The 27,815-nt window shown below is 44.2% G+C and overlaps 1 protein-coding gene and 1 pseudogene across 1 annotated transcript in view; both read left to right on the top strand.

The window, feature by feature from the left end:
• ERC2 (ELKS/RAB6-interacting/CAST family member 2) overlaps positions 1–27,815 on the top strand; it is a 501,410-nt gene that overhangs the window by 393,605 nt on the left and 79,990 nt on the right. The gene's annotated exons all lie outside the window — the stretch shown is intronic.
• On the top strand, positions 22,990–23,109 carry LOC136643190 (5S ribosomal RNA; annotated as a pseudogene).

Genomic DNA, 27,815 nt, shown 5'->3' with positions numbered 1-27,815 from the left:
AGGTGGTCAATATAGAGAGGTTGGTCACCCATAGTGTATATGCAGTGTCTGTCCATACTGTGAAAATTAGGTCAACTTAAGGAGGTGGTTAATATAGAGGGATGGTCAACTTTGGAGGTTCTACTGTATTTAAAATTATTTATAGGCTGCTATGCATGAACATTTCACTCTGGCTTACAAACAGAAAAACAACTATAAAATTATGTAAGACACAAAAACACAGCAAAACTAATCAAACAGTGCTGCAATACCAGTTCAGAGAGAGGAACAGAGTAGTTCATTCTTGAAGGCCATTTCTCAAAGGTACTGCCATAGTGTTGGTTGCACTCTGTTTTTTAATATGAAAGTCCTCAAGGTGGCTTACAATAATATAAAAAACAATTAAAATACAGTGGATCATATCTTAGGAAATTCTTCCATTTGCAGGAGAAGTTCCCTTTACATAATAGTTGAAAGTTGATTTTCTCCAGTTGTCATCTCTGTAGCCTCCCATGCCTTGAAGTTTGAATTCTGAGGGTTCCTCAACCCCAGGCTGGACAGTTTCATTACAGGAAGGGACATAGCTAACTCACCAACCAGAGTTTGTGGAAATATTCTGAACTACAGATGCCATGTTTGCAAATCCTCTTCCTGCCTTGGGACAGCAGAAATGGCAAGAGGAAGTTATTAGGTGATTAATTAATTATTGGAATAAGTGGATTTGTTCCATTCCCTTCTGAAATGATTCCATAATTTTCACTTCATTTTGGTTCTGGGATATTGGAATTGCAGAACAGTTCTGATGGGGACTCTGGTTTCTGGAATGCCACTGGCTATCTTTTGAAAATATAGAACATCATTTTTTTCCTCTAGAAGACAATCTCTCAATTAGATCAATAGGAAGAGAAAGATGTAGCAGGCCAGAAAGGTGGGGGACAGCAACCACCTACTGAGGACCCTTGGAGCAAGAGGACTTGGACGGGCTGCTGTTTGACCTCATTAAAGGTTTGGGGGAATGCAGTCTCTCCCTTTCACATTTTTCCCCATTAGGTGGAATAGATGGAAAGCTCTCAGTCAGCTCCATGCAACCCAAGAAATTCCTTGCAGAGCTGGCTGAAACTTGCAGGCAAAGATCATAGACTTCACAGCCCATGTTTTTGCCATGCAAATCAAAGCACAGCAGAGTCAAGGGAGGCCCAGTGAGCCCTCCCCTATGCTGTACTGACCCAGGAGAACCCACAGGTTCTGAATGAGACTCAGATTCTGCCTAGCTGAATTCCGGTCCTGTAATTCAGAACCAGGACATTTGGGGTGGATTCTGGTAAAGTAGGGATCCATAAGCATCTGTAAAAGAAACACTGGCTACTTACATGGTGCAAGTCCTTGGGTTTGTTGCCAGCCCTCCCATCTTTAGCTATTTAGTCCAGTTGGGGTTTGGAAGTCTCTAGCCCAGCCATTTTCAACCACTGTGCCGCAGCACACTGGTGTGCCGCGAATGGTCCCCAGGTGTGCCGCAGGAGTTTGGTGGAGGGTCATTTATTAATAGGATCATTGGGGATATGAGCCCCCCACCAACAGAAAGGTGTGCCTTGTCAATTATCCAAAAACTGATGGTGTGCCTTGATAATTTGAGTACCTTGTTGGTGTGCCATGAGACGAAAAAGGTTGAAAATCACTGGTCTAGCCAATCAGAAACGTTTTTGCTTTCATTAACACTAGTGGAGGTGAAACCTTCATCGAAAAGACTTGTAAATACATTTTGTTGATACTAATTCTTAGTATATTAGTAATAATGAAAATTATTGTTTAAATAAAAATAGCAAAATGCTTCCAAAATACTAACCAACTTGGGGCCAAATCCTATCCAACTTTCCAGCACTGATGCAGCCATGCTAATGAGGTGTGTGCTGTATCTTGCAGAGAGGAGGGAGTCACAGAGGCCTCCTCAAGATAGGGGAGTGTATGTTTCCTTATGTTGGGATTGCATTGTGGCTGTATCAATGCTGGAAAGTTGAATAGGATTGGGCCCTTACATGCCTTACTGCTGTGAGATAGAAAATATTTGATAATGGAAGTTAGTGGATTGAATGAGCAGTGGATTGAATGAGCAGTGGATTGAATGAGCTGACAGTGTATTCTTTTTAAGAACAGGTTCTTTCCACATAAATGAAATTAAATGTGTTCATGCCGCCTTGCACAAGCCAGACTGTACAGCTGCAGATGCTCAGGTAGAATGGCATCAGGTATGTTTTGAATTTTCCGCTAGAAAATTTACTGACAAACAAGGCAATACGCAAAGTACCTTCAACTGTCTTCACAGGGCTGTGGCAGAATGGCTATGATCATGGATATCACTAGGGTTTGCATCACCTAGTGTGAGAGCTCATTGTATCACCATTGCATGGACCTCCTTCCATACAGAATAAACTACAGTATCATACACACAGCCTAGTGGCATCACTAGGTTAATGTAACCCCCATTAACTTTATTATCTAACAGTACAGTTCACCCAACAAATCAGTAACCAACAGAAAAACCAGTGGCCAACTTGATGACGCTCACACGACTGAATAACAGGTCGAGTATTAGCTCTAGTACTTGGAAATGAGAACTGTTTCATACTAATACCTTGTTGGTTCAGTGCTGTGTGATAACAACACCTTATTGGCTCTGGGAACAATCAATGTCATTGGTCATTTTGAGTTAAGAAAATCCAGTTTTGTTACATCGGACAGTTGTATTTTTCCTTTTCCTTTTTTTGCCTATATCATTTGATAGAATACCGATATTTCAGCTGCGTCTGTTTCTTTACATTCTGCATTAAGTTACCCATTGAATGAGGTATAACATAATGGTATTATTTGAAAATACCAGAATTTTCACAATTTTGACCACTAGTGGTGTCACTATCCCCAACCCCAAGAGTGTCACCTGGTGCAGTCTGCAGCCCTAGTGATGTCGCTGGCTATGATCAGTGAGTTCTTGTGCAATTTATAGTACACAGCTGAGTTCCCTCAGAACAGAAGTAGGAAGCCAGTGGTCCACAGGCCGTATTAGACGCCGTGGCTATTTTTGTGCAGTTTTTGTATTCTTGTTCTGAAAAATTGGATCTTTTATTTGATGCGCTAATGAAATGTGCTAATGAAATGGTCTTAGTCAGTGGTTTTCAAATAATCTTCCACAATTTCTGCATTTACTTGTCTGCCAAGAAACCATTGCATGTTTATTGCAGGACTTTATTGCAGGAGTTTCTGGAGCATGTTCTAGGGTACTTGGATCCAGGAGAACACAAGCTAAGGCTTCCAGAAGGGAAGGCCTCCTGGAACATATTGAACACTTATCTATGACTGTGCAGAGGACACTAATTCATGGTGGACAAGCTTCATGACAGGGAGGAAGTTTACCTACCACTTTTGTTTAATGGGCAAGCCCACCCACAAAACAGCATGGGGCTTTGAGAAGCTGATTGGAGGAGGCAGCAAACTGACAAGGGATAACCTGCATTCCATTGCTTCTGCTCTGCCAGGCTACTTTGTTTTGTTCACTAAGGGTGAATCAAAGCAGTGTTGACTCACCCCTTTCTCCAGTGTTGCAGCAGCAGCAAACAAGCATGGCAGTGGTGCTAGAGAAGCAGTGGGGCCACATTGTTCCCATTTTGTTTGCTCCCCTTCCAGGAGAACAATCAAAGCAGATCTATACTCCTCCATCACCTTCCTGGCCACTTCTGCAAATCAGCATGGCATCAGCATGCTTCACCCAGCCTGTTGAAGAAGAGATTGGGTGGTCATGAAAGAGGTAGTGGAGGTGGAACAGCCCCTACCCGATCCCTCTTACCTTTATCTTCACCTCCGCCATCTTCTTGTTCGCATGAAGTCTGCTTAGAGTGGAATGAGGTTCTACTCCCAGTTTACTTCTCCCAATATGTTTGAAGAAGCAGCCAGGACAAATTTATAGGCAGGTGCAAACAGTTACGGAGACAGAACTGCAGGGAAGGGGAGTAAGCTGTTCCAGGATCTCTGCTCTGTTTTCTTGTCCTATTGTTTCATCTCTGAGCCATTCTTAAAGTGTTTATACTTCTAAAATTCAGTTTTCCTTGGGTATACAGACCAACACACATTCTGCAGTCTTAAAAGTTAGACCCATTCCTGGGTGTGCTGATTCCAAAAAATGGCATCAGTTTTGCCCTATCATGTCTAGTTTTGGAGATACGGCTGTGTAACTTGCAAGGAAGGAAGGCTACCTCCCATATTCTTGAGCATAGCTCTCCTACTATCTTTTAGCGCTGTGAGGATCCATCTTTGCTCCCAGTGAACAGTTGTTTCTTTGTATCTGGTTATGTTCAGGGAAAGAATCGTTTTGTTTTTGGCTTGCTACTCTCACAGTTTCACGGTGAGCTCTGAGCTTTGACTACTATGCCGTCTATTCAGATAAAAGGTGGAGATGAATAGCAGAATCGTGCAACCATTCACACATATCCCTGAGACTTCAAATTGCAAGCTAGTGAGCAAGTGTTACTGTGGTTTGACTTGGTCAGTGTGTCACCTACTAGTATTTTTTTTAGCTAGATTTTGCTGCAACTGTGTGGGTGCAAGACTGCCAGCTGTTTTGTTTTTGTTTTAAATAAGCCCTAGCTCCTTAAAATGCATATGTGCCTGAACATGAAGTTCCCTTTTTAGTTGTTGTTACATGCTGAGCTATTACTTGTAAGAACAACCCTCTCTTGTATTTCTCAAGCTTTAGTGTATATCATCTTTTATATCACCTATAGATACATTAAGAGCAACAAAATATTACTTGGGAGCATTTCCTTATTCCCCTTGTTTATTCAGAAGAGCAAGTCTTGGCCTCCTTCTTAAAACTACAAAGTTGCTTTAATAAACTGACAGCCATCACTGCAGGAGACAATAGCTCTATTCAAGGAAGCACATCCTGTGCTATCACAGCAATTGCCATCATCTGGTGCGGTAGTGCAATCCCTTGATTTACACATCTGGTGGCAGGATATTCTTAGCAGAGGGCATCTGATTATGGAATTCTCTTCCCACAGTGATCTAACAAGAGTGACATATCTTTTTCCTTGGGGCACAGGACCAGGGCCATTTCCGTTCCCAGAGAGAATGTTTTTCTTGGGGATCACAGCCAACCTAGCACCATACAAATTTGGCAGGTCTGGCCTTGTATGGGTTCAGCAGATAGAACAAGTCGTACTCTAGTTTATGCTGAGGTTGACTTGGGCTTATGTTGTTGCAAATAGTGGTAGCTTCTGACTGGGGATGACTGGGACATTATTCTAGTAGACAGGGCCTCTGAGAGGAATTTTATCAGGAGGCACAAGGCTTCTTTTGGCCCCTTCCCAAAGAAGGAGAGAGCGAAACAGAGTTGGGAATGGTGGCAATGGGGGTGGGCAGAATTGGGGTGGCAAAACAGGGCAGGGGGGAGTGGCAACAGGCAGAATAGTCTTTGGAGCCCAGGTCTGCTGGGCTTCCCCATGCAGAACCCAGATCTACCTGCCCGCATCATGTTGGTAGCTAGATACAGTAATATGGAAAACCACACACACTCCTAAGTCTCTCTAAAATCTTTTAAATATAGAAAACCGTTGCAGAAAATTAGCACTATCTTATTTAGGTACACACTAGAAAGTCTTCTGTGTGTACCAAAACATACGTCTGCAGCAGCTGTAGTCCTGCAGCTGAGACTGAACTCCTGTATGCTCCTTCATGGTAAGCAGATTCGCAAGCCAAAGAACTACTGTTGCAGGCTAGTTTCTTCCCAGATGTGATACTGTTAAGGAATATATGCATTTCTGGGCTTGGTGTGTATGGCAGTAGTCACCACCATGTGCCCACAGTAGTGCCCACAGCATCCTGCGTGGGCAGCAAGTCCAGGTGAGAAAAAGTAAGATCTCAGGAAATTTCTGGGCCCCCTCCTTGGGTTCCTGGGTCCCCTTTTTGACCCTGGGTACAAATTATCCCCTTTAACCCCTCTCATCGGCCTTTCAGCATAACTCTTTGCTGCTATTGAAAGGAAAATGAAGTCTGTACATTCCTTAGTTACAACATGAACTGTCTGACTTGGTCTGTTGGGGGATCCCATGAGTGAATATGCTTGCTTACTCTGTATATGCCTCCTGCCCCAAGCAAGAGCTTCCCAACAGCCTTTCTGTGGGAGATGATACAAAGGATGAGTGCTGGCCAGGCTGCCTTAGACCCTTGGGAAAGCCTTGCACTGCCTCCCCCCTCAACTTACTAGTGGTGGGATGCAGGAAGCAGTTCCTCCCACCTTCCCCCTTGGTGAATGGGGGGAATCTTTGACAGCTGACCAACACAAGGGAATTCAATGAGGAGGGCTAAGGGGGGGGGTTGCTTTCACTTATGGTGGGCTTCAGAGAGTATCAGGAATTGCGGGGAGCCTGTGGGGAACCAAGGCTTAGAATGTTGACAAATAGTGCATGCAAACCACCTCCTGGTTGCGGTGCAAAACCAGAAGTGGTTTGCGCACTCTGTTTATCAGTACAGTTCAGTAAGACCTTTATTGGCATAAAATACAGAGAAAGAACAGAACAAGACAGGAATGTACAAAGACAACACAACATAAGCAAAAACATCAGTCACTGCCCAGAGTCCCAGGGCTCTGCCTGGCTATTACCCCAGATAAAAAGGAAGCAACATTATCCAGAGTCTCAGGATCAGGAGTGGAAAGGAGAGACTGAAGCATGGTTGAATCCTCCCAGCCCTGCATCCTAGCTAACAATGGACCTAGAAATTTCTTGCGTGACACAACATGTAGCGGGCAATAAAAAAAGGTATGCATTAAAGTCTCAACGCAATCCCTACCACACTTGCATTTCCTCTCTAAGTAGGGGATACCGCTGAACCTGCCCGTTAACAAGGCTGATGGAAGAGCGTTACACTTTGCCAGTGTAAACGCTCTCCGGGCCTGTGGGCACACCAGGTGGTAAAAGAAGGAGGCCGGTTTCCCAAAACTGACTGGAATATGAAGATGGAGTGGAGAACATGTGGTTCTGGCGGCACTAAACAGCTCTTGTTGTTCAATATCTAGAATTCTTCCTTTGACAATTCTGTAAGCTGCATCACAACCAATCATACCTAACTCTTCAGTGTCCAGCCCTATTGACTTAATTTTAGTTAGAAGATCAGTGATCTCAATAGGCAGGACTGGATCCGATAATAATTGTTGCATTAGATCAGAAGAGGTGGGGTTAAATAAAATCCTAAACCAAAATTTCAAAAGTCTTAACCATACAGTAGTCCTTAGTCGAATTAACCCCACCTCGAGACACAGGACCAAGTAGGGAACGCACCTGGGTAAGCCCAAAATCTTCCATAAAAAGGAGGCTTGGATGCGTTCTAGTGATTGGTTAATAACTTTATACCAGACAGGAGAACCATAAAGAACCTGGGAAAGAACCTTTCCCTTAAACGCCTCCAGAGCAGCCGGAACATAACCATTTCCGCAGGTGAAAAAGAAACGGGAAATGGCTGAGGAAGCTAGTTTGGATGCGTTCTGCACTGCCCTGCGATGAAAAGCCCAAGTGAGTCTGTAATGGAAGTTGATACCCAGGTACTTAAAATGCTTAACCTGTTCCATTTTGTTACCATTACAAGACCACTTAAAAGCTTTCCATCTATTAGCAAATACCATTATCTTAGATTTAGCATAATTGATCTGCAATTTGTTGGTCAAAAAATACTCTGTGGCACGACTGAGCAGACGTTTCAGGCCAATCCTAGTACGAGATATCAGTACTGCATCATCCGCGTACAGAAGTAGCAGCACTTGGCTTGTGCCAAGCTTTGGACAATGGCCATCTACTTCCTTCAGGGAAGGGGCAAGATCATTTAGAAATAGGTTGAAAAGCATGGGGGCCAAGACACAGTCCTGTTTGACCCCTTTGTTAGTGATGATGGAGTGAGTTAGATTCCCCCTCCAGGAGCATCTAACCCTACACGAGGTATTTAGATGGAGGGACCTAATCAGCAGCAGTAATCTTTTATCAATCCCCATGTCTACCAACTTGGCCCAAAGAAGCTCCCTATCCACAGAATCAAAGGCACCTTTCAAATCGAGGAAGGCTACATAAAGATGGGCCTTACATATCCTGACCTGCTTATAGGCCAAATGAGACAGGATCAGGCAATTATCCAAAGTTGATTTGCCCCGACAGAAGCCAGATTGCTCGGGGCCTAAGATGCCTTGCGAAGTAACCCAGAGAGTGAGTTTATTGCAAAGATATTTAGCATAGATCTTACCTAGTACAGAAAGCAAACTAACAGGTCGAAAGTTTCCTGGTATGGTAGGGTCACCCTTTTTATGAATAGGCACGACTGTTGCTGTAAGCCAGGCATTGGGTAATAGGCCAGAGCTGTCGATCATTGTAAAAAAGTGGGCAAGTAACTGGGCCCACCATTCTGTGTCACCTTTTAAAAGCTCGGGTGGTATTTCATCTGGCCCTGCGGCCTTCCCTGGCTTCAATTGCATAATTAGCTCTTTAATTTCATCAGGGGTCACAGGAGGCCAGATAGGCAGATCCACAGAGGTAAAGTCTGGGTTGGTGTCCGGGGATTTGCTCTTATCATAAAAAAGATCTGTAAAGTGTTGAACCCATGTGGACGAAGGGATACACTCTGTTTATCAACATTCACAGCCTCGGGTAGCCCTGTGGAGGGCTGCATGGGACTCCTTGCAGCTCCTGCTGCTTGCTGAATCCCACCATAAGTGCAAGCAAACCCCCTCATCCCCCTTAGCGACGCCATCCTTGGGATCATGTCGTTACCTCCCCCCTCCACCCACCTCTTAAAGGGATGGGGGAAGCTTTACACAAACTGGTGGGTCGCAACCCACCAGTTTGAGAATCACTGCTATACATATAAAGAAATAAATCTGGTCTGAATGTTAAATAACTTGTTACGTGTGACTTCTGTGCTCTCTGAGCTAGTAAAGGCACAGAAGCCTCATTCAAGTTAGCAGCTGGTATAACATATTTGCTGTAAATGCATAGACCTTTGGTGTGCAGTACATTTAATTCCCTTCTCTCTCCTCCACCCCCAACAGTAGCTGGCCTTCACCATTTCCCTTGCTCCAGAGAATGGAGTTCTTGCTCTGGCAAAAGGGCCCAATCCTAGCCAACTTACCTACAGTGATACAGTCATACCAACTAGGCATGTGCTGTATCTTGCAGTGAGGGAGCACTCACAGAGGCCTCCTCAAGGTAATGAGACATTTGTTCCCTTACTTTGGGGCTGTATTGCAGCTGCATCAGTGCTGGAAGGTTGGATAGTTTGGACTCTAAGACCCCTTGTTCTAGAGCAAGCGTTTCCAAACTTTTTGGCCAGAGGGCCACATCATATGTCTGGCATGGTTTTGAGGGCCAAAAAAAATTTAAATATAAAATTTATATAAATAAATTAGAGATGGAACTTAGATGTGTGAATAAATGAATGAATGGGCTCATTCATTCAAGCTCTCTGGCCCTTAGAACACCCTCCAGATGCAACCAGAGCATAGTTTCAGTCATGTTCAGCAAAGTGGGCCTGGGGCTTTCAGGGGACAAGAGGCTGGCCGTGGGCCGGATAGAGACTCGCCATGGGCTGCATCTGGCCCCCGGGCCGAGGTTTGGAGACCCCTGTTCTAGAGTACCAAAAACTGTGGTTTCCATCCATACGAATGGATGCCCCTAATCTTGTTTCTGGTTTAATTAGTTGTTTTTTGAAGGAACTTCCAAATGCTATTCAGAGTACATCTGCAGGAGATATTAATTTGATGCTGGCAGTTCCATTTTACTTTTTATCTTTATATCTGTATGCCTTTTATCTGTATGCCTCTGAGCCTCAGTCTTCCATCAGCACAAGCCCCATCTCTTTCAAGGCTGGGCTGCCTGTGACTGTCTTTCACCTAATCATAGATCTCACTTCCCAGACATTTTTGGAGACTGCCCGTGTTTGTTATTGTCTTCACTGCAGCTGCAGTTTGCATTTTCACGACAGACCCAAACATACATAATGTGGACGTGGAAAAAGTCCCACTCAGAGCAGAGTTGTCTTTATTTTACTATGTAAACAATCTAAAGTGCTATTTTTCCTTTGGAACAATATAACTTTGAAGAAACTGCTCAAGTGCCTTTGCTTCCTACACCTTCATACTTATAAAGAGGGATTCCTGTTTTTGCCTGGAACACTGACAAGTCAGTTCATTCAAGAATACTATGGTAGTCTGCAATGCATCAGTATCCTCTAAAACCAAGGAACCGTTAAGGCTAGATATTGCATAATGGCAAATCTAAGGCATTTTCCATTTTCCTGTACACTGTAGTTGCAGGTGGACATACAGTATTTCCATTTGCCTTATCTTTGCTCAGAGGTTTATTTATCTGTATTAAGTTAAGGTTTATTAAGTTGTGCAGTGGCTCTATGTTTTCTTATCTCCATACATAAGCTGCACATGAATAGAGACTCACAATGCAGCACTATATTTTCTTATACTTTGTGTCTAATACATGTTCTTGCTTCTTTCTCCTCCTCTCTTGACTAGCCAAGTAGGCTTTTCTCCATGTCTCCCCACCCTGACAGAGAACTCATTAGCCACAACAGGAAGAAGAGAAATGCTATGTAACTGTCAACACACGTGTCGTTTCAGCTGCCTCTTACTCTGCCTGCTGGTGAATAGACAAACAAGGACTTAATGCTAGCCAGGAGTTGGGGGACAGAAGCTGTCCCTGGAACATGACTTGGGACTGGGCCCTTGCCATGGGGGGCAATGCACCTGTGCACCATGGAAGGGGCCCAGGGCACCAGCAACAGTTCAGCAGTTTTTGTTCCCATGTATTTCAATGAGAGAGTTTGGTTTCAGAGCTCTGCCAGATCCAGAACCCTGTGTTTTGCCTTCCAGCCCAACATGGGGCCTTTTAGCTCTGTGCCGGCTAAACAGCTTGCTTAGATTTGAGCAACCTCATTGTGGGGCCTGCTCCCTTACCTTACAAATGTCCGCCAGCAAATGTCCACCCCAGTGTACTCAGGATGCAGCGTTCACCATTTTGGCGCTGCTGCTTCTTTGGGTGCTGGGCAGCTCAGATTGGGCTGTTAGAGCACAATCCTATGCATGTCTACTTGGAAGGTAGTCCTGCTGTATTCAATGGGGCTTACTCCTAGGAAAGTGTGTATAGGATTGCAGCCAGGCAGCCCAATCCTATGCTGCCTGGAGCGCGGGTCTGCCACAGTACCTAAAATTGCTGCCATGGCATCCTGAGCACTGACTGGCCAGCACTGGCGGCACCTCGGGAGAAGGGGACTTTTGTCACTGTAGAATCAAGAGCCTCAGTGTCGGGTGGTGGACCCGACACAGAGGCTCAGGATCTGGTGGAGCAGAGCTAAACCGGTCCCACTTCCACCCCACCCCACCCCACTCCCTCCTCCCGGCATACCTCCTTCCCACCCTCTTCCCACCCCCCAGCCTGGAACACCTCCTTCCCGCCTCCCCTCAAGCCTCAACTCACCTCTCTGCCGCCTGGTGGTCCGCGTGACTGCCAAACTGCAGAGTGCCGGTGATTTGCTGGTTTTCATCCAGCACTAGCTGGCGCCGAGCTAGCACTGCTGCTGGACCAACACTGAGGGCCGCAAACATGTTTTATGGCATGTTTGTGACACTCAATGCTGGCAGAGCACTGGTGGTGCAAGCTCAGAATTGGGCTCTTAAGCAGGTTATTTCTCACTGAAATAGTTTGGGCTTAATATAGATTAATTTGGGTGAATCATGCACATTATACCCAAGGCTAGAATTGTCATTGTGCTGTAGATAGATACAATATTACCTTTTATTTCAAAGAAATGTTTTCATTTTATACAGATTGTGTGAACATGTACAGAAATGTAAATTAAAATTCTGGCTACACTTGTATTGCCAAAAATAAGTTCTGATGCAATAAATAGCATCCTTCACAAAGTCCCCTAAGGCACAGAGGAGAAGTCCTGCAATGGGATTCCAACAAGGCATGTGCCTTTGCCATTTTAATATTATCATTACCCAATACATGCTTTTCCACATGTGAGAAATCAGGAATTTATTTAGAGCCCTTTCTGTTCTCTATATGTGCGGTAGAGAATTTCCATGCACCACATGTCTCCCTGCAATGTCTATATACTATCTGCCAAAATAAATATTTTATAACATTTCTTTTTCGTTGGCATTGCATATGTCCTCTTACCATTAAACAGTCAGAGTTCAGGAAAGTTGACATGAACTGCAGTTTAAAATTAGTTGTTTGGTGCATTGTGTGTATTAGTGTAGAGTGTGTAAGTATTTCTGTTTCTTGATTAAAAGCTGATGATGTTTCCTTGCCATCATTATCTGTCCTATATGGAATCCAGTGGCCACTAATCAAAGCTGGGTTGCATCTGGTTAAAATATACTTGGCAAAAAGTCTTTCAATTGAAGGTTTTGCCATGTCAAGGGAATCTTTCACTCAAAGCAGCGACCCGTATTGTGCTGAACAAACACATGAGTTTTTCATTGAGAACAATAGCTTAACAAACTACTTCCTGGGGACACTGAAAGAAAAATATGAGCCTATGGCAATTTCTGCCCTGAATAGTGTATATTTGAGGACCTTTCACTTGCGTCTGTATTAAATATATAGAAAAAAATATTGAAAATTAATTTTAAAAATCTCCACCAAAAAGATTTAAATTTACTAAGAGATTGTGCTGAGTTGAGAGGGCTGTACCACATATAGAAGACTATATGAAGATTAGAAGAAGGCTGTGATATTTTGTCTTGGAGCACAATCCTACCCTACACTGGAACAGGTGAGCCAAGAAACTCTTTCCCTAACCCCTGGGTAAGGTGCCTTTGGCCCAATAGGTCTTTTCCTCCTCAGGTGGCACAAGTCCAAGGAGAGCGGAGCAGCTTGAAGTCGCTCCATCCTCCCCGGGACAGGGTTGGGATCCAGCATAACTGCCAGATCCCAGCCCCACCTCCCATTCCCCACTGGCCCGCCCCTGGGGCCGCCCACTGCCCTGGAATGCCTCCCTCCCGTCCACCCAGGCAGGCCAATGCAAAAGCTCACAGAGGAAGCTGGCACAGAGGGTTGCACCAGCCTCCACAGGCCAGCCCTCCTCTGAGAGCTGGCCCAGCTTCCTCCCAAGGAGACGTAAATGTGACTTATAGCATATTTGCAACCCTCCTGGGCGGCACAAGGGACTTGCGCCGGCCCAAGTGAAAGGCTGGATTGCGCCCTTAATTACATTATAGATGGGACAAATACTATGTGTCAAATGGCTTGTATTCCAAGGACACAATCCTAACCAGATCTACTCAGAAGTAAGTCCTATTTTGTTCAATGGGGCTTACTCTCAGCAAAGTGTGGTTAGGACTGCAGCCGAAATTGCTCTTCTGAAGCAGCACATGCAGGTTCTATCATTTTTGCTAATCTCTGCTTTCTGCTGCAGTCCTTGCACCAAATGCCATTTGATTCTGAAGTTTCACAAAAAAATCCCTGTGCCATTTATTGAAGGAAATTTAACACCCAAGCCAATGATTGCTACCTCCAAAGGTTCAAAGCTAGCTTGCTGTATTAGCTAATACAGTATTAGCACCTATTCTCTCCACAGTTTGGTTCATTCATCAGCATGATCCAGAAACTGGTTTTTTTTAAATCTATTCAATGGAGCACAGTTTCATGAATATAATTAGACTACTGATGTGAGAAAAGGGTAGGACATTCTCTTTGTCATCTGTCTAATCAGAACCCTGAGGCATTAATGTTTATACCTGTCCTCTAATCCTTGACCAATACGGGCTGGAATAAGTGTTACATCAGAGGCAGAAAGATGCATATTTTTTGCTTGCTTTTCCCCTTTTCTTCTTTTTTGTTAAGTTTTGCCATGCTTATAAGCAGGGCTTTTTTTCTAATGGAACACGGGGGGACAGAGTTCCGGCACCTTTTTGCAGGGGCCCCTCCCCTTCGGAGGCATTCTGGGGGGGAGCAAAACAGAGGCATTCGCTGGGTGGGTGCTGGGGGGTGCAGGGTGGGTGGGCGCCTGGCCCCTGCCTGACTGCACAACGACCCCCTCCTGCCCCCATCTCCAAGCTCTCACCTGAGCCCAGCCCGCCTCCCCTCCCCCCGCACTCTGCTTCCCTGCGCAGCTTCCAAGCCGGTGGAGGGCACGGGGGACATGCGCCGACACTGAGGAGGAGGACGGACAGCCAGCCAGCCAGGGAGACGGGCTGCGGCACCCACAGAATGCCCAGGTACTGGCTTTGAACTAGATTTGAAAATGAGGGGGGGGAAGGAAGCTGGCTGGTGCAGCCCCCGTGCCAATCTGCAGCACGAGCCTAGGAGTGTCTACTCAGAAGTAAGTCTCATTGTGCTCAATGGGGCTTGCTCTTGGGAAAACGTGCATAGCCTTGCAGCCTGAGAGCCCAAGCCTATGCATGTCTACTCAGAAGTAAGTTCTATCGTCCTCCAGACCAGAAATCGGATGGGGACCTTGAAATGAGGAAACAGATCAGGGAGGTGACAAGGAGGGACAGGGTTATAATCATGGGGGACTTCAATTATCGTCATATTGACTGGGTCAATTTGTGTTCTGGTCACGATAAGGAAACCGGATTTCTTGACGTGCTAAATGACTGTGGTTTAGATCAGCTAGTCACGGAGCCCACCAGAGGACAGGTGACTCTGGATTTAATATTGTGCGGTACTCAGGACCTGGTTAGAGATGTAAACGTTACTGAGCCATTGGGGAACAGTGATCATGCTGCGATCCGTTTTGACGTGCACGTTGGGGGAAGAATACCAGGCAAATCTCTAACAAAAACCCTTGACTTCCGACGGGCGGACTTCCCTCAAATGAGGAGGCTGGTTAGAAGGAGGTTGAAAGGGAGGGTAAAAAGAGTCCTATCTCTCCAGAGTGCATGGAGGCTGCTTAAAACAACAGTAATAGAGGCCCAGCAGAGGTGTATACCGCAAAGAAAGAAGGGTTCCACTAAATCCAGGAGGATGCCCGCATGGCTAACCAGCCAAGTTAGAGAGGCTGTGAAGGGCAAGGAAGCTTCCTTCCGTAAATGGAAGTCTTGCCCTAATGAAGAGAATAAAAAGGAACATAAACTGTGGCAAAAGAAATGTAAGAAGGTGATACGGGAGGCCAAGCGAGACTATGAGGAACGCATGGCTGGCAACATTAAGGGGAATAATAAAAGCTTCTTCAAATATGATAGAAGCAGGAAACCCGCCAGAGAAGCGGTTGGCACTCTGGATGGTGAGGGAGGGAAAGGGGAGATAAAAGGAGACTTAGAGATGGCAGAGAAATTAAATGAGTTCTTTGCATCTGTCTTCACGGCAGAAGACCTCGGGCAGATACCGCTGCCCGAACGGCCCCTCCTGACCGAGGAGTTAAGTCAGATAGAGGTTAAAAGAGAAGATGTTTCAGACCTCATTAATAAATTAAAGATCAATAAGTCACCGGGCCCTGATGGCATCCACCCAAGAGATATTAAGGAATTGAAGAATGAAGTTGCAGATCTCTTGACTAAGGTATGCAACTTGTCCCTCAAAACGGCCATGGTGCCAGAAGATTGGAGGATAGCAAATGTCACGCCTATCTTTAAAAAGGGAAAGAGGGGGGACCTGGGAAACTATAGGCCGGTCAGCCTAACATCCATACCGGGTAAGATGGTGGAATGCTTCATCAAAGATAGGATCTCAAAACACATAGACGAACAGGCCTTGCTGAGGGAGAGTCAGCATGGCTTCTGTAAGAGTAAGTCTTGCCTCACAAACCTTATAGAATTCTTTGAAAAGGTCAACAGGCATGTGGATGCGGGAGAACCAGTGGACATTATATATCTGGACTTTCAGAAGGCGTTTGACACGGTCCCTCACCAAAGGCTACTGAAAAAACTTCACAGGCAGGGAATTAGAGGACAGGTCCTCTCATGGATTGAGAACTGGTTGGAGGCCAGGAAGCAGAGAGTGGGTGTCAATGGGCAATTTTCACAATGGAGAGAGGTGAAAAGCGGTGTGCCCCAAGGATCTGTCCTGGGACCAGTGCTTTTCAGCCTCTTCATAAATGACCTGGAGACAGGGTTGAGCAGTGAAGTGGCTAAGTTTGCAAACGACACCAAACTTTTCTGAGTGATGAAGACCAGAAGTGATTGTGAGGAGCTCCAGAAGGATCTCTCCAGACTGGCAGAATGGGCAGAAAAATGGCAGATGCGCTTCAATGTCAGTAAGTGTAAAGTCATGCACATTGGGGCAAAAAATCAAAACTTTAGATATAGGCTGATGGGTTCTGAGCTGTCTGTGACAGATCAGGAGAGAGATCTTGGGGTGGTGGTGGACAGGTCGATGAAAGTGTCGACCCAATGTGCGGCGGCAGTGAAGAAGGCCAATTCTATGCTTGGGATCATTAGGAAGGGTATTGAGAACAAAACGGCTAGTATTATAATGCCGTTGTACAGATCTATGGTAAGGCCACACCTGGAGTATTGTGTCCAGTTCTGGTCGCCTCTTCTCAAAAAAGACATAGTGGAAATGGAGAAGGTGCAAAAGAGAGCGACTAAGATGATTACGGGGCTGGGGCACCTTCCTTATGAGGAAAGGCTACAGCGTTTGGACCTCTTCAGCCTAGAAAAGAGACGCCTGAGGGGGGACATGATTGAGACATACAAAATTATGCAGGGGATGGACAGAGTGGACAGGGAGATGCTCTTTACACTCTCGCATAATACCAGAACCAGGGGACATCCACTAAAATTGAGTGTTGGGTGGGTTAGGACAGACAAAAGAAAATATTTCTTTACTCAGCGTGTGGTCGGTCTGTGGAACTCCTTGCCACAGGATGTGGTGCTGGCGTCTAGCCTAGACACCTTTAAAAGGGGATTGGACAAGTTTCTGGAGGAAAAATCCATTATGGGGTACAAGCCATGATGTGTATGCACTACCTCCTGATTTTAGAAATGGGTTATGTCAGAATGCCAGATGCAAGGGAGGACACCAGGATGAGGTCTCTTGTTATTTGGTGTGCTCCCTGGGGCATTTGGTGGGTCGCTGTGAGATACAGGAAGCTGGACTAGATGGGCCTATGGCCTGATCCAGTGGGGCTGTTCTTATGTTCTTATGTTCTTAAGTGCACCTGTACAGTATTTTTCCCCATGTGTAGAAATAGCTAGGGGGAAGGGGATGTGGAGATTGACAGCCCAATTCTATGCGTGTATACTCAGAAGTAAGTTCATCTTTGGGGGGAAGCACATAAAAAATATTTTATTTCTCCAATAAAAAATGGTTTATAAATAAATAAATAAATAAAAGATTGTGAGTTCCTGCACCTTTTCTTTTACATAAAAAGCACTGCTTATAAGTAAAAAAAGAAAACAAAATTGAATGTCCACTGGCACCTAAATGTCTTACTATAAGTGTTTTATCTATCCTTCCTTAACTTTATAGTGTCATATTTTACCATATGCAAGACATAGGCCCAAATCCTAACCAATGTTCCAGCACTGGAATAGCTGTACCAATGGAATGAGTGCTGCACTCTGCAGTTGGGTGGCCTCAAAGGGGCCTCCTCAAAGTAAAGGAATGCTTGTTCGCTTACCTCCGAGCTGCATCGCCCTTACGCTGGTGCTGGAAAGTGGGTTAGGGTTGTGACCATAGTTGAAAGCACAGGTGATGCAAGTTGAAATAACGATCAGCATAATTTAACACATTCCACCAACTTTTAAAGAAACACACACAGAAACCTGATGTCACTACTTTTTCCTTAAGTTTGTGACAGGCATAATGCAGGTCCCAGAAATCCTCTGTGTGGATGATAATGCAGTAAGGCTGTACTGCAATACAGAGCCCAATCCTGTGCTCAGTGATATAGCTCTGTGCTGCCGAGCACTGTTGCAAACATGCTGTAAGGCACGTTTGCAAGCCTCATTGCCGGGCTCCCACCTGTGTTAGCTCAGCGCTGGCCGGCGCTGGGCTAGCACAGGATGGTTGCCCAGCCTCTGCGGCTTGGCGTTCTCCTGGATGACAGAGCTGCGGCACGGTAGATGGGGCGGGGATGAGGCATTCCGGGGAGGGGGAAGTACGGTGGAGGGCGGGGAGAGGGCGGGGAGAAGGCGTGCCAGGGAGGCATGATGCAGGGAGGGGGGCGGGCTGGAAGCCTGCTGGGGGGAGGGAGAGAGGTGGGTCCATGAAGCTCTGCTCCACAGGATCCAAAGCACTCGAGGAGGGTTCCGTGCCCTACATGAGCACCTTTACTGCTGACCTTTTGGTCGGTGGTAAAGTGAGTAGCCCCATTGCGGGGTTGCTTACCTTACCTGGGAGAAGGAAACGAAAGTCCCCTTCTCCCAAAGCGCCTCCCATGGTAGCGCAGGGCGTGCAGGATCCGGCAGCAGCCAGTCTCAGTGCCGCCGAGCCTTGGTGCCCCAGGCAGCTCATAATTGGGCTGCCCGTTGCAGCAGCAGAAATATATAGGAAGGAAGCAGTGAGGTTAGATCAGCAAACCTCTCTCTGCCAGCAACCCAGACTCAATGTGATTTTCGGTGATTCCTTTTCTTAAAATACATTTCTATTGATAGCAAGCTTTTTATTAGGGAGAGACTTCCTTCTCGGTCTTACAAAAACCTCTTCAGCAGGCACTTCCTAAGTGCTACCAGTGGCTATGAAATGCCTACTGGCTGGTGTTTTCTGATCTAGTTTGCAGCCCATTCACAACCCCAAGAACAACTCCCTACAAATGTTCCTTTTTGTTTCCTGTCTGGCCTTTTCAAGGGTGGTTTGTGCCATGTTTTCTCAATGGAAGAAAAGATGTAAATCACCTGAAGGAACCGAACACTGTAACGAATTGTGCACGGTCCAATTCCAAAAATAATATTAGTTAAGTATCCTAGTTAAATGGCTTCGGTAAGGTCATTCCATGGAAGGCATGGCAGAGTGAACCCATGGAACAGTCAAGTGACAGAACATGGAATATTCTCTTATCTCTCATCACTTCACCACTACTTTGACTACTACATTATGTGTGGTGTTCTGGACATTTTGCTTATTTTAGTCCAGAAAATCCAATAGGGTTGTCCACTGGGCTGTTGGCAGAGTAAACTACCACTTGTTTTGAAGTCATACTTAAAATAATCACTAAGAAGATTACAAGCCCAGTCCTATCCTATACCTTGCCAGCCCAGGACATGCAGTGCACTTGCATAAGTACCTCCATGATCATCTCTCAAAACTGCCCCATGTCTGTTCCCCACCCCAATCTGCCCCTCCTGCCAACTTACCTGTGATGATGGAGGATGGTGGCGGTTCTGCTGGCCTGTGTTGCCTGTGTGCAGCCTTCAGGCCTTTGCACTGGTAACTACAGACTGCAGAATGGCAGAGCAGCTGCTGCACCACTGATCTGTGACTGAACTGTGGAGGCCTGGACAGGATTGGGCCATAAGGCTGCAATCCTATATACACATAACTGGGACTGAGACTTCATCGACTCAGTGGTATTTACTGCTGAATAGACATGCAAAATTGTTCTATAGCAGATATCATTACATTATTACAGAGAGATTTGAAGATCATGTGGTGGGGCATGTTTAGGCCTATATTGTTGTAGTGAAAATCCCTGGATTGTCCACTCCTCTGACCCAGCACGGTCTAATATTTTAGGACTGCCACCATTAGGGACCAACACATGGTTTACTGTTTAAGGATTAAAATACTTCATCCCAGAAGACACCAGTTAATGTGCTCCTTCCATGGGAGGTTGTGTGGGCCCACATTAAGTACCCTTGCTCACCTGATCCAGATCCAGACAGGTAAGAATGCCTAGGTGACTGTGCCTTGCCAATGAGATGGAACAGTGACATCACTGAACATAGGGCATATAAGGTTAAGCTCAATAGTGCTCTTGGTTCTTGATCCTGACTGATTCACAGACATAACATACTGTCCAGGCTCCCAGCCTCCACAGGAGAACGAGCTGTGCAAAGCTACCAGCACTTCCTTCTCCAGGGAGAACCTGGAGATGACTGCCTTGCACCCAAGGCAGTCATTTGCGGTTTTTTCCCCAGAGAGTGGGGCATTCACTGTTGCAACTTTGCATGCCCCATTCCTTCTCCTGTGGAGGTTGGGAGTGGGGGCATAGCGTCCAGGGCAGGTACCCCTCAGGCTCTGCCTAAGTTATGTCTCTGCTTTCATAGGTGCATTGTTGGATTCCATCCCACCTTTCAAGGAGAGAAATGGTACCATTTTGGATGGTAACCAGCATCCAGAGCAGTGATTTTCAACCTTTTTCATCTCACGGCATACTGACAATATGCTAAAATTGTCAAGGCACATGACCAGTTCTTTGACAATTGACAAGGCACACCATGCTGTTGGTGGAGGGCTCACATCCCCCAATGGCCCTACTAATTAATGACCCTCCCCCAAACTCCCATGGCACACCTGCAGATATTTACGGCACACCAGTGTGTCACAGCATAGTGCTTGAAAGTGGCTGATCCAGAGTAAAAAAGATCAGGGACTAACAGTGCAATGCTATGCATGTTTGTTCAGGTATGGACTCCATTGTGTTTAATGGAGTCTGCTCCTAGATAAGCAAGAATGGGATTGCAGTCCAAGTTTATGATGCTGTGCTAGATTTTTTGCTTATTTTCCTGCTTGCCTTTTACCTCTTTGCAACTTTGTTGTAAAAACTCTGCTCAGGCACTACATTGCCTCTTTTTTATATATCCATGCTTGTAACTACCCTTTACATCTTTTTGCCTACTATTTCTACATATTTTTTGTCTACATATTTAATATGTTTTTAATTGAGAGCCACCTTGAGTGTCCTTCATTGGATAGAAAGGCGGGATATAAATCTCTAAAATAAATAAATAAATAAATAAATAAATAAATTTCTGTTTCAATAAACTTCTCCCAGATTTCATCCTTAATCTGCCTTACCTGAATGACTTGGTAGGAAGTGCAATGCCTTGTCCTCATGACCACTAGCTCTACATTACTGTGTCAGTTTTGGGAACCCCTTGGAATCTAGCAGGTTTCATCATTCATCTAGGAGGCAAGATCAAGATGTCTCCTCCTCTGTCTGGTTTTAGCCTTGGTGGTGATGACAATCACCACCATTTTATTCTGGAATAAGGTTGAATTGGGGGGAAGAAGGAAGGTGCCATTACTGGCTCCCTTCCCTCAGCTATCACAACTACCAAGATATTTAGGCCCTACAAAGAAAATGTATTTAGAGTGATTTTATATCATCTTATGCAACAAATGGTATATAAAAGGAGAAAGTCTTCTCAGTCTTCTCTGTGATGTTCTCTCAACATTGATTTTAAAATGAAACTGAATGTCTATTTTTTTTCCAGTTTTTGTAGGAATTTTGGTAATGAGGATTGCACACATGTTGGCAAAGCTGTTGCATACCATATAGTAAAAGGGTCTGGAATGTGAGTCTTAATGGAAGATGCCTGGAGGTTATGGCTAAACACAGTTTTATTATGGCCATTGTAGTCAATGCTGGAAGGACTTAATTAGCTAATAAGTAAAGGAAGTTATTTCAACCCCTTATTTATGAGCAAGTTAAAAGATTCAATTAGACCATGTGGCTGTATTTAAGTTTCCTATTTATTATTTTCTCTCTTTTCCCCATCTTCTTCACAGTTCAGCTGTGCTCCTTGTATTAATCTTGGGGTTTGAAGGGATAGTCTTAAATGATACCAACAACCAAAGTGAGCTTTTGTGGCTATGAAACCCCAATATTTGTTTGAGTTGACTTTCAAATACCACTTAGACATCTAGAAGACTCTATTGGGGGAAGGAGGAGATTGTTTTTAAACAGGTTATCACATTAGAGAAAGGTGAATGGGAGTAAAGATACAATATCTACCAAATGCATAAGTTAAGCAAGTTGCATGATGAGAAAGTGAAGCACATTCTTAACTTCCAGTTGAATCAATGGAATGCAACAGTGCCTAACTTTGGCAGAATTGTGCTCTTAATATGTAAACTAACTATTGTAGCATATTGTATCATTCCTATTTTTTTGCTATTATATTCCACTTAAGCTGATCACTAAAAACAGCTTAGTATAATTGAGAAATAGCTCTACCAAGCAATCTTCCTTTCAGGAAACTATATGTAACTTTCATGTTCATGAAGAGATTTCTGGTTTGTCCTATAACAATACAAATACTGGGTCTACCATGCATTCTATATCCCAATACTTCTAGAAATTTCAATTATCACTGTTAAGTTCAGTAATAAGCAAAACTAAAATCAACTACAATGTAACTAGACATTAATGTGAATAGCTGAATCAGATAGCACACAGTGCAATCCTAGGCATGTCTACTCAGAAGTAAATCCCACTGTGTTCAATGGGACTTACTCCCTGGAAAATGTGAAAAGGATTGCAGATCTTGTCTTGATAATAAACTGTTTGAAAAGAGGTGTGTGTGTGTGTGTGTGTGTGTGTGTGTAGGTTGTCATACCCACACAACTGTAATAACACTGTTATATAATATTGATACATTAGTCCTGCTCCATTTCATTATAAATTAAATAATACTGATAGTTGAAAAGTTATAAATCATCCACGACTAGCCAGTATTTTCTTGGGGGCTTGGTTTTCACACATGCCTTACAAAAATAACATGTTCTGTCTTCAAGGGTCTACATTTGTAAAACCAGAATGATCATGTGCTATGTGGAAGGTGTAGGTTTGATGTCCTTGACTTCAAATATGAGAGGGAGGTGAACACCTTCCAGGTCTTTACTTATAAGATGTTCCGTTGGAAGTGGATCTCTTAGAAGGTGCTATGTTGGAAGCACCAGCATTGGAAGTATTGATGCTGCCATGTCAGGCAAATTTTTTGACTTATTTCTGCAAAGTTAAATCCTTTGCACAGCATTTTAGGAATGCTCATTTAAAAGAAATGCTCATTTAAACGGTGACTTTACAAATATTTCTCTTTGACTGTATATATTTATGTAAAATATATTTATGTACAGCAGCAACTGTTACCCTGCACATGCCTGATCTTGTCTGATCTCAGAAGCTAAGCAGGGTCAGGCCTGGTTAGTACTTGGATGGGAGACCGCCTGGGAATACCTGGTGCTGTAGGCTTATACCATAGTCTTTTGAGACTGAAGGTTGCCAACCAACCATTTATGTAAAAATATGAAGTTCATGATAATATCCCAAAGCGATCTCCAGCAGGGGGATGGGATGGTACTGGAGGGAGAAAGGTGATTAAAATTCCCTTACACCTCCATAGGCCTCCTCCTTCTCAATGGGTATTGTCACTCCTGCACTCAGAATTTTGCTGGCACATGTCCAAAGAGAGAAAGGAGCAGGGAGGCTGCAGGAAATGGGGGGTAGGATTCAGTACATGCCAATGCCACAAAATCCAGCCCTCCTGCAGCCTATCCACCCCCATTTCTCCCCCTCCTGGCCTGGCATCATCCCCTCCCTGCCCCCCTTCCACTCTCCCTCCACCCCTGCTGCTTCCCCTGCCACCTGGCCATCGTCAGTGGGCAGCCAGGGAATCTGCTGTCCAGTCAACACCCCCCCCCCCCCCACAACTATATGCTACATTTTGGTCTCCCCTGTTATAAATTCCCACAATTGGATTTAATTCTCTGCTGGGTAAACCTGGGCCCAAGACTGTGTGGTTGTATGTGTAGTGGTAAGTGTGTGTGTGTGAGAGAGAGGGGGGGGGTGCAACCCAGAGCACCACCAACTAAAGCACCATCAACACAGCTTGCATGGGCCTACTGATATATGCTATCCATAGAATGTGACATGAGTCCTCCTCTCCACTGTCCAGTTCAATCTCAGATCTATTCTGTTGAAGGCTCAAAGGAACTGGCTGATAAGGTACATTCCTCTTTACGTCTTATACCAGATAAAATCCTGGCACATTTTCTATGATAGCAGTTCACTGGAGCATGTGACATTATGTGGCTAATGTTTCACAAATAGGATTAGTAAATTTTCAGAAGGGAGCTTCGTAGTGTTTTAAAGAAATAAATAATGAGAGGAAATTTATCTGGTTTTCATGGCAAATTTAACTCAATTATTTTTTCTTTTGTAAACAAGTCAAAAATGAGAGACACCAGTGTTCTGGTTCTTTAAATGTCATCTTTTTTTCTTTAGGATTTAAGTTTCTGTGTAGATAATTTGGTAACAATATCAAGCATTTATAAACTTGACTGTCACATGAGAAACATATAGCAAAAAGATGTAAACTTAATTCATTTGAATTATGTATTGTGTATTTAGTCTATCGTAGAAACAGTATGTTTATCTGTTGACTTTCACTAAAATTTAGTGTCTATTTCTACTTTAAAACTGACTTTTTTGTGTGTTTGACATGTATTTTATGTCTTCCATGTGCGTTGATATGTAAGATACACAATCGTGGGTGAGGATCTTGAGAAAAAGTACAGGTCTGTAGTGCGCCATACTAAGGGAAATGCACAATATTTTTTGCTCTATTAATTTATTGATTTCTCCCTTCTCTAGTTTATAGGTAGTGTTAAACTGTAAGCAAAAACTGAACATGAATCATTACCTGCATGCATTTATGCATTTTATATTTTAGTCCCTAGGCAATCTTTTCAGCATATTTTAGCAGGAGTTAATATATTGTATTTGTTCTGAAAGACACTTTTTTACTCTGCTTGTTGCTGACTGACATAATCATGTCTCAGATAGTTTCCATTATTACATATTGGAGATTAGAACGCAGATTAATCATGCACCTTTTAAATTCCACTGCCCATATTTGGCTAGAAATGCAAGTTGAAATAGTTCTCAGAAAAACAGTCAGCAGGGATATTTGGATGATGCCCAGCCTTTGGCTCACAGCAAAAACATGTTTGTATTGAGACTAGTTACTATCCTTTCTTATACCAATGGATTAATTGTCACCTAACTTACTCCTAACTCACATGCAGCTTCTGTTGTCCAATATTAGTTTTGCCTGTTGTGTAAATTTCATCCCAACACCAACGTGTTGCTTCCAAAAATGTCTGAGATTTGGGCACAACTCCAAGAAAAGCAAGTTCCAAAACTGTAGCATTTTTCCCGGATTGTCTTTCTGTATCCCCTCGTTAGAACTCTGTGAATTCAATACTATTAACAAATAGGTTGAGTTATGATTCTGGATTCATCAAAGCCTGGAAATCAGCCCAGATCCTAAAACTACATCTAAATCACCTGTGCATCCAAGCTCTGGTCTTCACTGGCTTCTTCCTGGTTTTGCTTCATCAAGGCTGCAAAAATGAGAATCCCTCACCTTTGATACGGAAGTGGCCAATCAGCATGACCTTGCAGCCACAATTACTCAGTCTGAGGCTGAGTTTGTCTGGAGCTTTAGTGTGGAGGGGGAACACAGCTTACATCAGTGGTGTTGTAGGATTGGTGTCACCTGGTGTGGGGGGCTAACACGTGACCCCCATGATGGACCTCCTCCCATTCAATGAGCAGGGCAATGCCCTGGGTGGTGATGATGCACTATTGTCCTGCCCCTGCTGGTTTTTTGACTATAACTTTGGTTAGAATAGAGATATTTCAATATGGTTTGTTTCATTGCATTCTGCATGAAATTACACATCCAATGATATTTACCTTGATGGTATTATTTGGAAATACCAAGATTTTAAAAATTTTGGTGAGTAATGGTGTCACACAACCCCATGCATGTCACCCAGTGTGGCCTGCACCCCCTAGTAACGCCACTGGCTTTCATTGAGGGAAATGTGCATGTGTGGAGAGCTGCATGTGGGCTAGGAGAGCAGTGACAGCTTGAGCTCTGAATGCCACCAACAGGAGAAGATCAACTTTCTAATGTTGTGGAACTTCCTTCCAGGAATAGTTGTACCAGACTGTCTGTGGGTATTGAAACAGCTTTTGGCTAATGTAGTAGGTATATATCTATGGCAACAAACACACAGCCTGGACCTACTAAGGGTGCAATCCTAACCCCTTATGTCAGTGCTTTTCAGCACTGACATAAGGGCAATGCAGCTCTGAGGAAAGGGAACAAACATTCCCTTACTTTGAGGAGGCCTCTGGAACTGCAGGATGCAGCACATGTCCCATTGGCATGGTGCTGGAGAGCAGTGCTGGAGAGCACTGACATAAGGAGTTAGGGTTGCACCCTGAGTCAAACAAAATTGACATAGGGCACAATCCTAAGCAGGTCTACTCAGAAGGAAGTCCTATTGTGTTCAGTGGGACTTAGTCCCAGGAAAGTGAGGTTAGGATTGCAGTTGTGGTATTATAGAGGTATGCTAAGTCCAAGACAAAAGAGCATTCTACCATTATAGGCCCTGAATATTCTATTGCTCTTCAAGTCCAAGCTCCATGCAGTTCTCTTCAAATTTGGTGTAGAAAAGCTCTGTAATAGCCTGAACCACCCTACCAAATCTCCTAAGAAATGAGGGAATTTCAGCGGTTTGTCTGGGTTGAAGAAGCATGGATATAGTTTGCAGCAAGAATGTCATCAAATCTGGAGCTTTTCCCTTGAGGTTTATGTCCCTGAAACTCCTTCCCCCACCTCCTAAAAAATCATGATTGTTTCACTGGATGCTGTAACTGCATATTATTATTATTATTATTATTATTATTATTATTATTATTAACAGTATTTATATACCACTTTTCAACAGAAAGTTCACAAAGCGGTTTACAGAGAAAATCAAACAAACTAATAATAATAATAATAATAATAATAATAATAATACAGGTTAAAACAGATTAAAACATACTTTAAAAACAGATAAAAGCATATTAACGCATATCATAAAAACAGTAGTCAGATAAAAAGTAGTCAGGTAGAAAGAGCATAGAGCAGCAAATCATAAAAGAATCAGGCCTGTAACCAAATATTTTAAAATATTAAAAGATGTTAAAAAGGCCGAGAACTCAGAAGGCTTGTTTAAACAGAAGGGTCTTCAGGCCTTGCCGAAAAGTCTCAAGAGAGGGAGCCATTCTTAAGTCAAGGGGAAGGGAATTCCATAGCGTTGGTGCCACTACTGAGAAGACCCTATTTCTTGCCGCCGCCTCACGTACCTCCCTAGGCTGCGGCACTTGTTAAAAGGCCTTCTCTGATGACCTAAGAGGACGAGCCGGATTGTACGGGAGTAGGCGATCTCTAAGATACCCTGGACCAGGGCAGTATAGGGCTTTAAAGGTCAAAACCAGCACCTTGAATTGGGCCCGGAAACGAATGGGCAGTCAATGCAGCCGCTGGAGATGCGGACTGAGTCAAACCGCCTGCCTCCAGTAACCACACAGGCCGCTGCATTCTGCACTAATTGCAGTTTCCGAACCGTCTTCAAGGGCAGCCCCACATAGAGCACCTTACAATAATCTAACCTCGATGTCACCGTGGCATAGATCACCATGGCCAGGTCTGCACGATCCAAGTACGGCTGCAGCTGGCGCACCAGCCAGCTAACAGGGAACTAATGGCTCCCTGTCCCAAAAGGGCTCACAATCTACAAGGATGCAAAGAACACCAGCAAACAGCCACTGGGTTTTAAAGACAGTGCTGGGATGAGGAGAGCCAGTTATTCTTCCCCCACTAAATAAAAGAAGAGCACCCACTTAAAAAGTGCTTCTTACCCAGTTAGCATATGTTTTGATTATACTGAAGAAGAAAACCAACAGGTGGCATTTCTCTCTGAGATTGGAGTGACACAATAGAAAATGGAGCAACAAGGGCAGTAGCAGACCACTTCCCCAATTAGAGATAAGCCAAATAAGGGGAGAGGCGAGATAGAACATGGTTCCTAAACATTTTCAAATCTAGTTCAAAGACA

This window comes from Tiliqua scincoides, chromosome 2 (genome assembly GCF_035046505.1).
Source record: "Tiliqua scincoides isolate rTilSci1 chromosome 2, rTilSci1.hap2, whole genome shotgun sequence".
NCBI classification, from domain to species: domain Eukaryota; kingdom Metazoa; phylum Chordata; class Lepidosauria; order Squamata; family Scincidae; genus Tiliqua; species Tiliqua scincoides.
This window is presented reverse-complemented; position numbering and strand designations above follow the sequence as displayed.